At 36.2% G+C, this 13278-nt stretch overlaps 1 long non-coding RNA gene across 1 annotated transcript in view; it reads left to right on the top strand.

The window, feature by feature from the left end:
- Positions 1–12580, top strand: part of LOC106031725 (uncharacterized) — a 188989-nt gene extending 176409 nt beyond the window's left edge. The window contains exon 4 of the long non-coding RNA XR_010831712.1: positions 8435–12580. This is a non-coding gene — a long non-coding RNA (uncharacterized lncRNA). The remainder of the gene's footprint in view (positions 1–8434) is intronic.
- Positions 12581–13278: the final 698 nt, after the last annotated feature.

Below are 13278 nucleotides of genomic sequence, written 5' to 3'. Positions count from 1 at the left end.
GTACTGGCCTAAGCCTTAGTTCTGAAATACAAATGAATTTCAGTACATAGAGGTGTGAGTAAAAATTTTGAATCATATAGAATATAATTTGGGTTTAAATCTGTGTTTAAATTCAGAGAAATATTACTGTAATCAAGTATTGAAATATTAACCAATTTTTGCTATTTTTAGTAAAAGGTAATTAAAGTAAAGCTTATTTTAATTAATTTAAATCTTTGTTTCCTTGGAACAATTTGAAATCTATGAACTTTCTATGAGAAAGACTTGTAGGGTCAGATCAAGAGACAAGCACTTGCACATCCTTACACTATCCAGAGCAGGCTACTACATCATCCATGCTGACCAGTCCCAAGTTTGGTCAGCATCCTGAAGTTGTTCATGCAACTATTCAACTCAGCTGAGACCTGCTCTGGGAAGTGTTTTCAAAGTGCACCTACTCACATATGTTAAAAATATACCTGCAATTTTCATTTTAGGACAGAGATATTAATCTCATGTCCAAGACACTCACTGGGGATGTAAAAAGTGTATATTTAATTGCATGTTCTTCAAGAGAGAATTCAAATCAGCTACCCTCCTTTCTACCTCCCCCCTTCATCCCTTCTTCCCTTCTGTCCTTCTGCCCTACTAACCGCAATTCATTGTATATAGCATTGTATGGAGGGATGGACAGTATGTGTCTGAATATTTTAAGGCAATAACAAGGATTGTTTCTGGACAAGTACTGCAGCCAATAGATTTTTACTGCAGTCATCAGCTACTGTCAGTAGCTGAACTTTTAAATCATTAATCCAGTTGATTTTTTTTTTTTTTGAAAGAAAGATCCTGAGCATTTTAAAGCTCTTCAAGTGAAAATTCAGGCATTAGGATCCCAAGAGGACAAAACCTCCTTGCAGCCTTGAGTAAAGAATTTAAAAGGCAGAATTTAATATCAGTCTCTTCATTATTCACTATTGATGATCTGTAGGAAGCTATATAAAGAGTGTCTATGCATACCGAGTAGAGTCCTGCACATTCAGAGAGGACCCTAGGCAGGTGCTTCCACTGGGATCTTAAACAGATGGCATACTAATTCCCTCTGTGTGCAAGATAGGAAGCAAGGTTTTCTGATTGCCCTGTAACTATTGGGAGCCTAAAAAACAGACTTTGCAGAGTACCTTGGATATGGTTCTTATACGCTAACTAAATCACTTGTCACAAGTTCAGGTGGGACTGATAGGGCCAGGAAGATATTGCAGCTCTCCTTTATATCCTATCTCAAATTCAATTTCACTGTTATATGTAAAGCCAAGCTAGTTGCAAAATAGTAGATCTGAGGAAGAGAAATAAAAATGAGAACTAGGAAATAAATAAAAAAGTGGAATTTTGCTTTGAACTGGTAAAGATTATATTCTCATTTTTTTCCCCCATGAAGATTGCAAAGGAAACTCATTTCGGCTTTGTAAGTCCACAATGATTGCTTCAGACACAAAATGAATCAGGCCTCTTGTTGTATTATGTGGGTGGCATTTCTACTCTTCCCTAGTGTGATAATTCACAGCCTGCAGCTGTGGCATGCAAACTTAAATATTTTCTTTTTCTGTTTGGCTTTAAAAGGAAGGACCTGCATTCATTTGCTGTTTTTTTTTTTTTTTTTTTTTTTAAGAAAAGATAAAAAAGGTTGAAGGCCCATTAAAGACCAGTAGTTTGAAACAGAGCAGTCATAAAAGAAAACAGTGTAAACTCAAAGTGAATTTGTTTGTCCTGATAACAGCATATTTCTAGTGTAGTCAGTCTACTATGGGACACTGAAGAAAAATATGTGCTTGTTCAATAATAAGATAATGGTTGTAAACAACATTAAGTCCCTTTTGCACTGTTATCAGTCATAAAGAACACTTTTTTCATCTAATATTTACTTACCTGTTTTTAAATAATCAAATTTTCTCTCTGCACAGAGATTTTTTTGATATTAATACCTATTAAAACATATTTCTGGGATTCTGTGTGCAATTTGAATGAATCAGATAAAATATAAACCTTAAACTTCCTATTCTGTATCATTACAATCACTTAACAAATTCCCAGCTGAACTTTACTTCCAAATACATTTTTATTAGTCTAGGAGTGTCTTTTCACAATTAAAAACAACAACAACAAAAACCCTCTTGAATTAAATGTTTCTTTGCTTGCTGCTACAACATAAAGTTGATCTTCCATGGCATGTTTCTTAAAAGCTGCTCTAAAAAGTTTTTCCATACCCTGTAAATTATTTTCTTTCCCTAATGGCTTGTTGTATTGTTTGCCAGTACAATGACTAGTACAGCACTATTAACACTTAAGCTAATTAAGGTTTTAAGAAAACATTGGTTACGTTGTTCTCATTAACAGACTTAAAAAAAAAAAAAAAAAAGGAAAAAAAAAGCATGCTATTCAGATGTATGAAAAAAGAAGAAGATTGCTTTTAAATCTCAAGAAATGAACGTAAGTGTTCATATTCTGGTACATTAACAGTTTGTTCCAGTACATTGATATTTTATGTGGAAATCCTACTCTGCAATTAATATGCCTGATGCAAATTGAAAAACCCATAATCCATCCTTCTCTGTTGGAATGTAAGAGCATATTATTATTGAGGAACTACAGGATACCAGAACCGTTTTTTAAAGTTGAATGCTCATTACCTTAAATCTGCCTATAAAACGGTTTTCTTCAGACTAGGTAATATATAACTGAATATATCATGATATACATGAAATTGTAACAAATAATAATAATAACAACAACAATAACAATACTAGAGTGTTTCACCTCTACAGAGCTATTTATGTCTTCTAGCATTAGAAATTAAAATTAGCTAGAAAGTAAACATGAAACAGTAATGAAATACTTGACTATTCTGGCTATCAGGAGATAACTGGCTAGTCAGTTCAGTTAACCCTGAAAATCAGGTGATTGTTATTAACTTGCTAGGAGTTTACCAACTCTACTGAACAAAACAAACCTGGTTTTGTAAATATCAGTTAATAATATTGTAAGTGTAAATTAAGTATGTCACAGATAGTTACTGCCTTCTGGAGACATTTTTAGCTGCAGTGATTTTTTGGGCAGTCATTGATAGTGAGATACCCTTTCCTGATAAGATGTGAAATGTTTATTATGAAGGAGCAGAGTGCTGTGGCTGTTAAGGACACAACTCTCCTATGGGTAGAAGCAAGAAAGATTTGTACATTTTAGTCGTTTGTCATTTTATTGATCTTCTGGGTCAAGTCCTCTCAAAGGGCTTATCAGAGCCAAAATAGATGGCTATCATTGGAGATGTCATTTCCTGACCCAGTTTTCAGAAGACTTTGTCTTTCATGCTGACAATAATGTGAAGGAAAAGGTTTTCAGAAGACTTTCAAACATTAGACGCAGATCTGAATGTAAAATTGCTTTCTGATTCAGGTAAAAAAGAAAATATCATTGAAGAGTTTGAGTTATTTAACCTCTATCTGAAATTGATAGTGGCAGGTTTTGGAAGACTGTAGAAATCATACCTGATTTCCAAAACCAAAAATACCTAGATGTCTTTTGTATGACCAGCAAGTGCAGAGCTTTTTCACAAACTGGCGTACACAGTCGGAAATTTCATTTACCTTTGAAGTTCTCTCTCTCTCTCTTTTTTCTTTTTCTTTTTCTTTTTTTTTTTTTTTTTCCCAGTCGCAGTCTGTCTGCACATAAGAAAGAGTCATGTTGCAAGAGTCAGGTTGTCATATTTGGCCACAGAACTGAGTAGTGTGAAGTTCTGGGTCTCAGTGCACTCTATGTGAGTTTGGAAAGCGACTTTGCCTTTCTAAAATAATTTCTCCTTCTGAAGTCTGCAAGTTGCAATTTTTCCTTAGGAAAAATGCATCTATGGGCGGTATATTAACTGCAGGCTTTTTATTAACTGCAGTATTTTGCTCTGACCCAGCTTAGTCTTCCCATTTGGTGTTATTTTTTCTTTGAGTAAGGAATGGGTTTCTGCTCTAGCAATTTTCTTATTAACAGTGATGACAACATCTCATTGTATTTTACTCTTTCAGAAATTGAGACAAATCCCCACAAGGTTTACTAAATGAAGGTATTAATTGTCTATCACATTGATTTGCACAAAGTGAAGGTGTATTCCAGAAAATCTGAGGTTTTTTTGTTTGTTTGTTTTTCAATTCTCTTAAGATTTGGTGTAAGAGGTAGAAGGAGAGGAATTGTTTTTGAATCAAGAATCATTTATGCTCTGCAAATGCTTGCTCTTGTTGTGTATCACTTAAAGACCAGTTGCTACATTGAAAATAGTATAAATTGCTCTGTTTATTGAGCTTACATTTCAACAAGTTGGTTCTTTGTTAATAAAATATTTGCATGGTTTCTTGTTCCATGTGCATTTGTTACTTATTATTTGCATGAGTGGCAAAAATAAATTGACTTTAGTAAAGGCACAATTTGTGGTGACGTGGAAATTGGGAAGGAAAATAAAGTAGTTACAAACAGAATATTACTCCTCCCTATAAATTATCACAAGGTAAACTCTGAATAAAACCAGCAAACTGGATTCCACAAAGGTGTTTTAATAAGGTTGATTTTTAAAGGTCTAGATTTGTTCTTGCTTATAGATGTATTTTTTCCCTAATATGCAATGAAGATAGTAATAATAATAATAACTAAGCCTTAAAGAAAAATCCATTGATATGGTGTCACAGTTTAAAAGCTTGCTGATTTTGAAATTGTCAGAAGGCCTTCAAAGATTTCTTGATTTCACAAAATATGTTCTCTTGATTCTTGCTCAGGAAAAAGAAGTCACTGAATTTTGTATCCAAGAAGAAACAAATCCACAGCTAAATATGGACTGTTGTCACTCAGCGATGCTAGTTCACAACTAGTGTCAAGTTTTCTATTCAAGTTTTCATCTCTTTAGTTTTTACTCTTTCTCTCTAAATGTTGTTGATGAATTTTGATTCATCCTTAATCTCTTAACTTTCCTTCTTTGATGGGTTTGTTACATTTCTCTTCTATCAAGAAAACAATAAAGTTGCATTAAAAGAAACACTTCCTTCTGTTACAGCTAGACAAGAGGTTTTTTTTGTTTGTTTGTTTATATTTGATATTTGCAAAAACATATAAAAAGGAAAAAAATCCATAGAAAATCTTATTTATCTTTCCCCATTTACTGTTATACAAAAAAAAAAATCTAGCAAGAAATCCTTTTTTTTTTTTTTTCCTAATTGTCATAGTGTAATCAAACTACTGCCCCTTGATGTCTTCAGCTCTCTGTAACATCATCAGGAGCACAAATCACCTCTGCTGCTTCTTGCCTTGCAGGTTTTCTCTTTCCTTGTTCAAACTGTTTAGTGCTGAGGCAAATGAAGGGAGACACGTTTTGGACATAGAGCATGGTCTAATGATTGACATCAGTACTACTGCATGCATATTTCTATGAAATACATACTGCAGTAGAATGTCAGAATACAACTCTGCTGCTTTTTCTTTGATGTTGTGGCAACAAGTTTACATGATATATCAAATCAGCCTTTTGTACAGAATGCAGAGACCATATTTTGAAAATGTTTATCCTATCACCCCTTACTCAATTTCAAGTGAATATCTCAAGTAATGTAGCTTTTCAGAAGGATCCTGATTACTATATTATTTAAACCTTTAGCAAGCAGAGTAGGTTAGAAACTTCTGTGATTCTTCAAAGATCAGTCAATGTCTATGGTGCCCTGGTGCATTCTTAAAGGCTTCTGGCTTGAAGCCCTCAATAGAAGATGTCACCTTGAAGGTAACATTTTGCGTTACCAATTCCTAAGCATGTTATCTCAGTGGACAAACAGCACCTTCCCAATTTTGTACTGGAATGCTGAACACTGTGTACTGTGATTTTAGGTATTTCCACAGCTGTGGGAAATTAACACCTCAAATATTACATACCCTGAAAAATTCTTTAAAGCCAGACAAAGATTTAAGTATCAGAAAATAAATAGTACATAGTGATACCTCTACACAGTCCAGAGACACCATGTTTCTGCTTGCACTTTAGAGCCCGAAGAGATTTTGCTTTCTGATTCATGCAACAAAAGCAGCTGGGATACTGCCTGAGCTCATGAAAGCAAAGCCTTCCTTCAGAGGATTGCTCTCTGAACAGTTCTCCCTTTCTGGGGATACATGCAGCTTTCAGAAACCAGAACCTTACTGAGACCCTAGTCAGACTTCAATCTATCTTAAGGATGTCAGGAGGTAGCTTTTAATCTTCTTCTTTCTACAGAAATGTAAAATGGCTGACAAGAAATATTGCTGCCATTTGGATATTGCAGTGCTATCATAAGCCTTATCTGTAAGCAGAACATGCAAACCATTGCTCCAGTACTTGCCTATAAACAAATAGTTCATCCTCCCCTGCTTGATTGCTTTGTACTTTGAAATCAATATTTTTTATAAACATAACCAAAAATAACATCATCTTACAGGAAAATGTAGCTCATGCCTAGTTTTTGGTCAAAATAAGACATCACAAGAGCAAAACTTTGAGGTCATAAAGGAGGTGATTTTGAAGGGTCCTGTTGCAGTCACCTACAAAAAGATGCTAAAATTCTATGAAAATTTTGTCAAATATAATTGAACTTTTAAGACTATGTTTTAAAACTCATAATATTGATTTCTATAGCAATTCCTTTCTTACTCTGTTGGAGCTGGAATTGCATTAGGTTATGGAGTTGTTCCATTATTCCTGTATCTCAAGCTATGTAGGTGTATGAACTTTAAGTATATATACATGTTCTAAGAATAGCTAATGCCAATCTAAGAGAAAGCTTTCCTTTCCCCTGACTGCTACTTCCTGCTGCTGCCCATCTAGTAAATGTGCTTACTAGTACACTATTCAGTGACTCCTTTTGGAGCTCTATTGGAGACTATTGCCATCTTGCGCTTAGAATGGAAAAGTCTCACCCCCACGTCCTCTTGAGGACATGCTCATGACTGAGCAATGTCTAACAGGTACAACTTTCCCTTTGATTTAATTTGAATTTAGAAAAATACAAATCAATTTGGGACAAAAATAGGTTTTAAAGTCTTTATTCTCCACCCCCAAATGACTTTATTGAATAGCATTTTCTTGTTGGGTTCTATAATTTGACGTAGCATGGAACACTACCATTGCTTACACCCTGGCATTAACTGCAGTCCCTATGAGAGATATCAGGCTGTCACAGACAAAGCAGCTAGAGAGACAAAGTGATCAGCACACTGTAAGACAGACAGCCACATACTTATGGCTGAACACCACTCTGGTGTCAACAGGTTAATAATGTTTGGAGTGGCTGTGACAGCTGACAGAATGGTACCTATGAAATTTTCTTTGCACTAAATAAATTCTCAAAGAATGAACCTGAGTACTAGCAGTAGTCATAGCAAAAATGAGGACAAAACCTGAAAGAATGAGATATAATTTTAAATTAGAGTTTAATATGCAATTTAGCCTCCTTTGAAGATAACTGTATGCTATTTGTAATTTGGGCTCTTCTTTTTAACAGCTTTATTCCTTCTCTTTTCACTCCCTACCAGGCAGATCTCTCTCTATATATCTCCTCCCCCCCTTCGCTCTCTCCACGCATTTTACTCTCTCCCTCCCCACCTTCATTCTCTCTCTCTTCCTCCCTTCACTCTCTCTCTCCCCCCTTCAGTCTCTCCCCATCCCCTTTACTCTCTCTCTCACCTTCACTCTCTCTCTCCTCTTCGCTCTCTCTCCCTCCTTCTCTTTCCCCCTTTCCCTACCTCTCCCCTTTGCTCTCTCTTTCTTTCTCTCTTTCCTTCATTCTCTCCACTCTCTCACTGTACATGCTCCACTTTCTTCCTCTTTCACCATCCCACTTCAAAGTCTCCTGTTAGACAAAGTTATTTTAATAAGTTAGCGCTTTCCTTCACAGAATTGCAAAATTCTCTGGGCAGAAGCAGTCTAGGTATTGTTGCAATTTATTTTTTTTTTTCTTTAATATATTCTATGCCTGTTACTGCTGGAAATGCCTGACAGAAAGGCAGTGACCTGCAGTTGTCAAGGGAGGTCACATGATTTATTCTCCCCATACCACAGAGGGATTCTCAGTCTTAGTCTGGAGTCTATTCATCTATTACATGATTTTACATCTATAGTCCCAAGTGAAATCAACTCCTTTAAATGAAAGAAAATTCCTTACTTTACAAAGTCATGTTTTCTGATGATTTATTTTAATAATTCCTTAGTTTTAAAACTCCATGTAACTCCAAACATTTTTGGGGGTGGTGGTGTGGACTTGAAGTATTTTTTATTTAACTATGAAGAGCAAACCATTTTCAAGTCTCTGAATTCTGAATTTATATCATTGTTTAATGGCTGAACTGATGTTCTTTGTTTTGTTTTGGTTTGTTTGTTTGTTTTGTTTTATTTTGTTTTTCTTTGCTGTAGTCCTGAGATCTACAGAACTTAATGAAAGAGAGAACTTGAGGCCAGATATTTTATTTCAGATGAGCAGTTCTTGGATGTCTGTCAATCACTGAAGAAACTGTGATGCAAGAATTATGATGAAGACTGGCTCAGACCAGCTTAGTCTTACCTCATAAGACAGATACTCTGATCCCTCAATCATCTTTGTGGCTCTACATTGGACCCTCTCTAGAAGTTCTGCGTTCCTCTTGCACTGGGCAGCCCAGAACTCCACACAATATTCCAGGTGTGGCATCGCCAGAGCTGAGTAGAGGGGGAGGATCACTTCCCTTGACCTGCTGTCCACACTCCACCTGACGCAGGCTGAGATCCCATTGGCCTTCTTGTCCACAAGGGCACACTGCTGGCTCATGTTTAACTTGTTGTCCACCATGACCCCCAGGTCCCTCTCCGCAGAGCTGCTCTCCAGCAGGTCAGCCCCCAACCTGTACTGGTGCCTGGGGTAGTTCCTCCTCAGGTGCAGGGCCCTGCATTTGCCCTTGTTGAACCTCATGAGGTTCCTCTCTGCCCGACTCTCCAGTCTGTCCAGGTCCCTCTGAATGGTCACACAGACCTCTGGCATGTCAGACACTCCGCCAAGCTTTGTACCACAAACTTGTTGAGGGTGCACTCTGTCCCTTCATCCAGGTCACTGATGAATAAACTGGACCCAGTACTGACCCCTAGGTGACACCGCTAGCCACAGGCCTCCAGCTAGAAGGCGCCGTTGAGTATAACCCTCTGAAACCACCTGTTTTCTCTTTTATATGAAGGTTTTAAATATTATTAATTTGCCAGGAATTTTGGACTACCTATTGGGCTGAATATCTTTTATTTGTAAAAGATGATGTTATTAATAACCCTTTTTTTAATAATTTCAATATATGCCATATATTTTTATAAATTTAGACAAAGCTGATAATTTACATAAGGACATCTCTGTAAGTATTGACTTTGAAGAGCCAAAAAAAGTTATGTCACACTTCCATTAGGAAACTGAAGTTGTGACATATAGCAAAAGGCTTTATGGTTGTGATGTCGGTTTCAGTGAAGGAAATCAAATCATAGAATCATAGAATCATAAAATATCCCGAGTTGAAAGGGACCCATGAGGATCATTGAGTCCAACTCCTGGCACCACACAGGTCTACCCAAAAATTCAGACCATATGACTATGGTCCAAATGCTTCTTAAACTCTGACAGGCTTGGTGCCACGACTACGTCCCTGGGGAGCCTGTTCCAGTGTGTGACAACCCTCTCAGTGAAGAACCTCTTCCTGATATCCAGCCCAAACCTCCCCTATCACAGCTTAGGTTCTAGCTATCGTTGGCAGGACATTCCAAAGACTAGAAGGATAATCGTGAATTAAAAAAAAAAAAAAAAAAAAAAAAAAAAGATTCAAAGTGAAATATAAATTTTTCTGATCTAAACGAAGAACTATTACACAGATATCCACAGAAGACTTCCAGTAGGTAATTGTTAGTTTCTTCAGTCTTTCTAGCTGCACACAGTTTCTCTTCCTTTAAAATTAATTTTACAGCAGAGTACAATGCCTAAAAATTCTCTGGGGACTTTAGCTAACTAAAAAAGGAGAGCTGTTGAAGTATTGTGTACAAGACGTACTTTTCACTACTCAGATACAAGCATCTAAGAGACACTACCCAATCATTTTAGTGATTGCTATGTGTTCTTTACGGTAGAGAATGGGCTGAACTACACTTTAATCCAAACACTCTTTAAACTTGGACTGTGCCAAATCTACTGCTAAACCAAAGACTGATACTTGATAATTAGGTTCACCTTTAACCTCTGTGAGTTTGCAGAGGGATTATGTCTGATGGTCAAAATGTCCTCGTGTTTCCTATCTGAACTATTCAGATCACTGTAATGTAAATCCATTATCTAAAATGTTATGTTTTATGCTGTTACTTGTTGATTCCTTTTGAGTTTATTGGGAAGTGTGTTTAAGGACTTTTATCTATGTTTAATTTGCTTCATATATGATACCCTCCTGGTCCTCCCTACACTGCCACACTGTACAGTCTCCAATAGGTCATACATAACAGGATACATAAAGGGATTGTGAAAGCTTTACTAAACCAGAATAAGTATAGTCTTCTGACTAAAAAAAAAAAAAAACAAAAAAAAAAAAAAAAACCAAAAAAAAAACACTGAAGGGAGATAACTTTTCAGGCTTTTGCTAGTTTGGGGGATTCTTATAATTTTTATAATGACAACAATTCCAGGCCAACCCTGAGGTACAGACACACTTATTCTGATGGAAGACCTTGTAATGGATAAGGTTGTTTTTTCAGATATATTTTTCATGCTGCCACCCCCATGACAACATGCAGCTTCAATGTAGATTAAGTGTGTGCCAGCTGCTGTGTTGTTTTTTTTTTCTCTCAGCTCTCCATTACATAATCTCTGCTTTATTAACAAGACCATATTACTCACAATAGTAAAAACAAAACAAAACAAAACAAAACTATTTCCTTGCATATTTAAATAGGATTGTTTTTATTTTGTTGACTTCAAATCCTTAGCCCATTATAAATTTTCATACTATTGTATTTATCATGATTTTACAGAATTCTGAATGTTTCCTGTATAACTGTATGGCAATTACTAAGAAATATGGAAAGGTAAGGCAACATACAAACACAGACTTATTTCTGGTTTTGACTTATTTACAACAAACATACAGTAAACACACATCTTCATAATTCACAGAATGTTAAGCCAAAGTCATCAATATGAGTGAACAAATCCATGTTTTGAAGCCTATGTTTTGTCTGATACTCTAAGGTGGATATGCAGAAGATCATTATGTATTCTTCACCACAGGTCAGTTGCTTAGCTACCGGAGAAGTAGAGAACTACTAATTGAAAATATTCAGTATTGCTGGCAATATCTGCTGCAGGACAGAGGTCTTGAAAACAGTCAGGTATAAATGATGCAGAAGGAGAGATGAAAGAAAAGCCTGTACAATTCCATGTTGCTAAAATAACAAATGTCTTTCTTCAGTACTGATGTATGGATTCTCATCAGTAAAATGGTATTGATTCTGATGATCAGTCATTAAATGATCCTGTGATTAATTTAGTAGTTGTAGAGATTAGTTATTTCCAGCAAGTTAATATACTATGTTTATATTTTAAATGTAATTATTGTTCAAACTGCTGGAGTAATCGCTAATATAGCTCCAACACATTTCCAAGTGTTTAATTATCATCAGGAATCTCTAGCTAATAGGTACAGCTATTAAAAGGGGGAAAAAAAAAAAGAAAAAAAAAAAGGACTGGACAGAATATCATCCTCTCACGAGAAAACTCTTGCATTTGGTTCAAATATAAACCTGAAACTCAGCAGCAAAAATGAACATTTTTTTTTTCTTTTTTATCTAATTATTCTTTGTTATATCTTAGGTGCGTGACTGAATCAAATGTAACTTTGCAGGGCTCCAACTTGTAACTCAGTAAATCCCTATTTCTAATTGCATCATTCATTGTACACTTGAAAAAAAAAAAAATAAAATAAAATTACTTTTTGTTTAAGTTATACAGTTATCCATTACAGAGTAAGCCTAGGACTGACTGTCTCTTTGATGCCTTTGTAAAATGTCCCAAAACCTATTCGCCAGGGAAAGTAACAAGTGCAGCTTGTTGTAGACAATTTCAGCTCACAAAACTGCATATTCTAAATAAGACACTCAGTTGGATATGCATATATTTATGACTGCATCACCTTGCAGTGAAGAATAGGCAGTAAGGCAGTTTACTTTGCCTTTTGTAGAACTGAAACACGATCTGCAGGGAACATAGCACAAAAGATCACCTGAAGTACAGAGACATGTTCAGTATATCAGGGCCTCCTTAATTCTTACCTATGAATTCAACCTTGTACTAAATTTCCTCAGACAAAAGAAATTTTCTCTGTTTCTATAAAACAGTTATAGTTCTACAAATGCTAAGACATCACTAGGTAGTCTGAGCTGACAGATGACTTCCCAAGGCCTAGGATTGCTGTCAATGTTACTGCTTGTTTTTTATCCCATGGGATGCAGTTTCTGTTGTATTTAAGCCCTGCCCATTAAGCCCAGGTTTTCTTTTCTCTGTTTTACACCTTCAACTCCAAATTACCTGTTCCTTGGAGAAAGTAGATTTAACTTCATAGATGTAGCTAGAAATGTTAACATTGTAGTTCCTATAGAAAATTTTTATTGTCTATTTCATCTGTCTTATATTTAGTACAGGTTCAGAAATACTTATCTGGTCTGTAGGACTCATCTTCCTCTAGAACAGAAAGTGGGATAGAAAATGTGTGTTCATTCCAGCACTGTTGCCTGCCTCCTGACACTCTCCTGCCAGCTATCCCTGCCACGATGGCCACTGTTCCTTTGTAGCCTCCCTCCCTCAAAGGAGAGGGGAGAAGAGAGGAAGGCTCTGAAGGAGACATCCTGTCTTGTCACTGTCACTATCCATGTGCAAGAAGCTGTGCCTCACATTCCAGAAATTGCCATACAGAAAGTAAAGAGAAGACAGCAGTCATTAATATGTCCCTGTCTAAGATCAAATCTAACACCTCTCTAAACTGACTTTTTAAGGCTAATTTCCGAAATAACTCTCTTATCTCCCTAGCAATAGCAAAATTTCCTTATACCACATTATGACCTTCCCTGCTCCTTTTGGGTAAAATTCAGACTCTTTCCTTTGACAGGTGCTATTCTTGCCTTGTCGTCTGTTTGAAATGCCCTGAAATATATATTGACAATTCAGGGGTCAATGAAGATTTGGTCCCATTTTTTTGGTTCCTATTTGATGT

Source organism: Anser cygnoides, chromosome 5, assembly GCF_040182565.1.
Source record: "Anser cygnoides isolate HZ-2024a breed goose chromosome 5, Taihu_goose_T2T_genome, whole genome shotgun sequence".
In the NCBI taxonomy this organism is placed as follows: Eukaryota; Metazoa; Chordata; class Aves; order Anseriformes; family Anatidae; genus Anser; species Anser cygnoides.
Note: the sequence above shows the minus strand (reverse complement) of the source record. Positions and strands in the feature narration are given on the sequence as shown.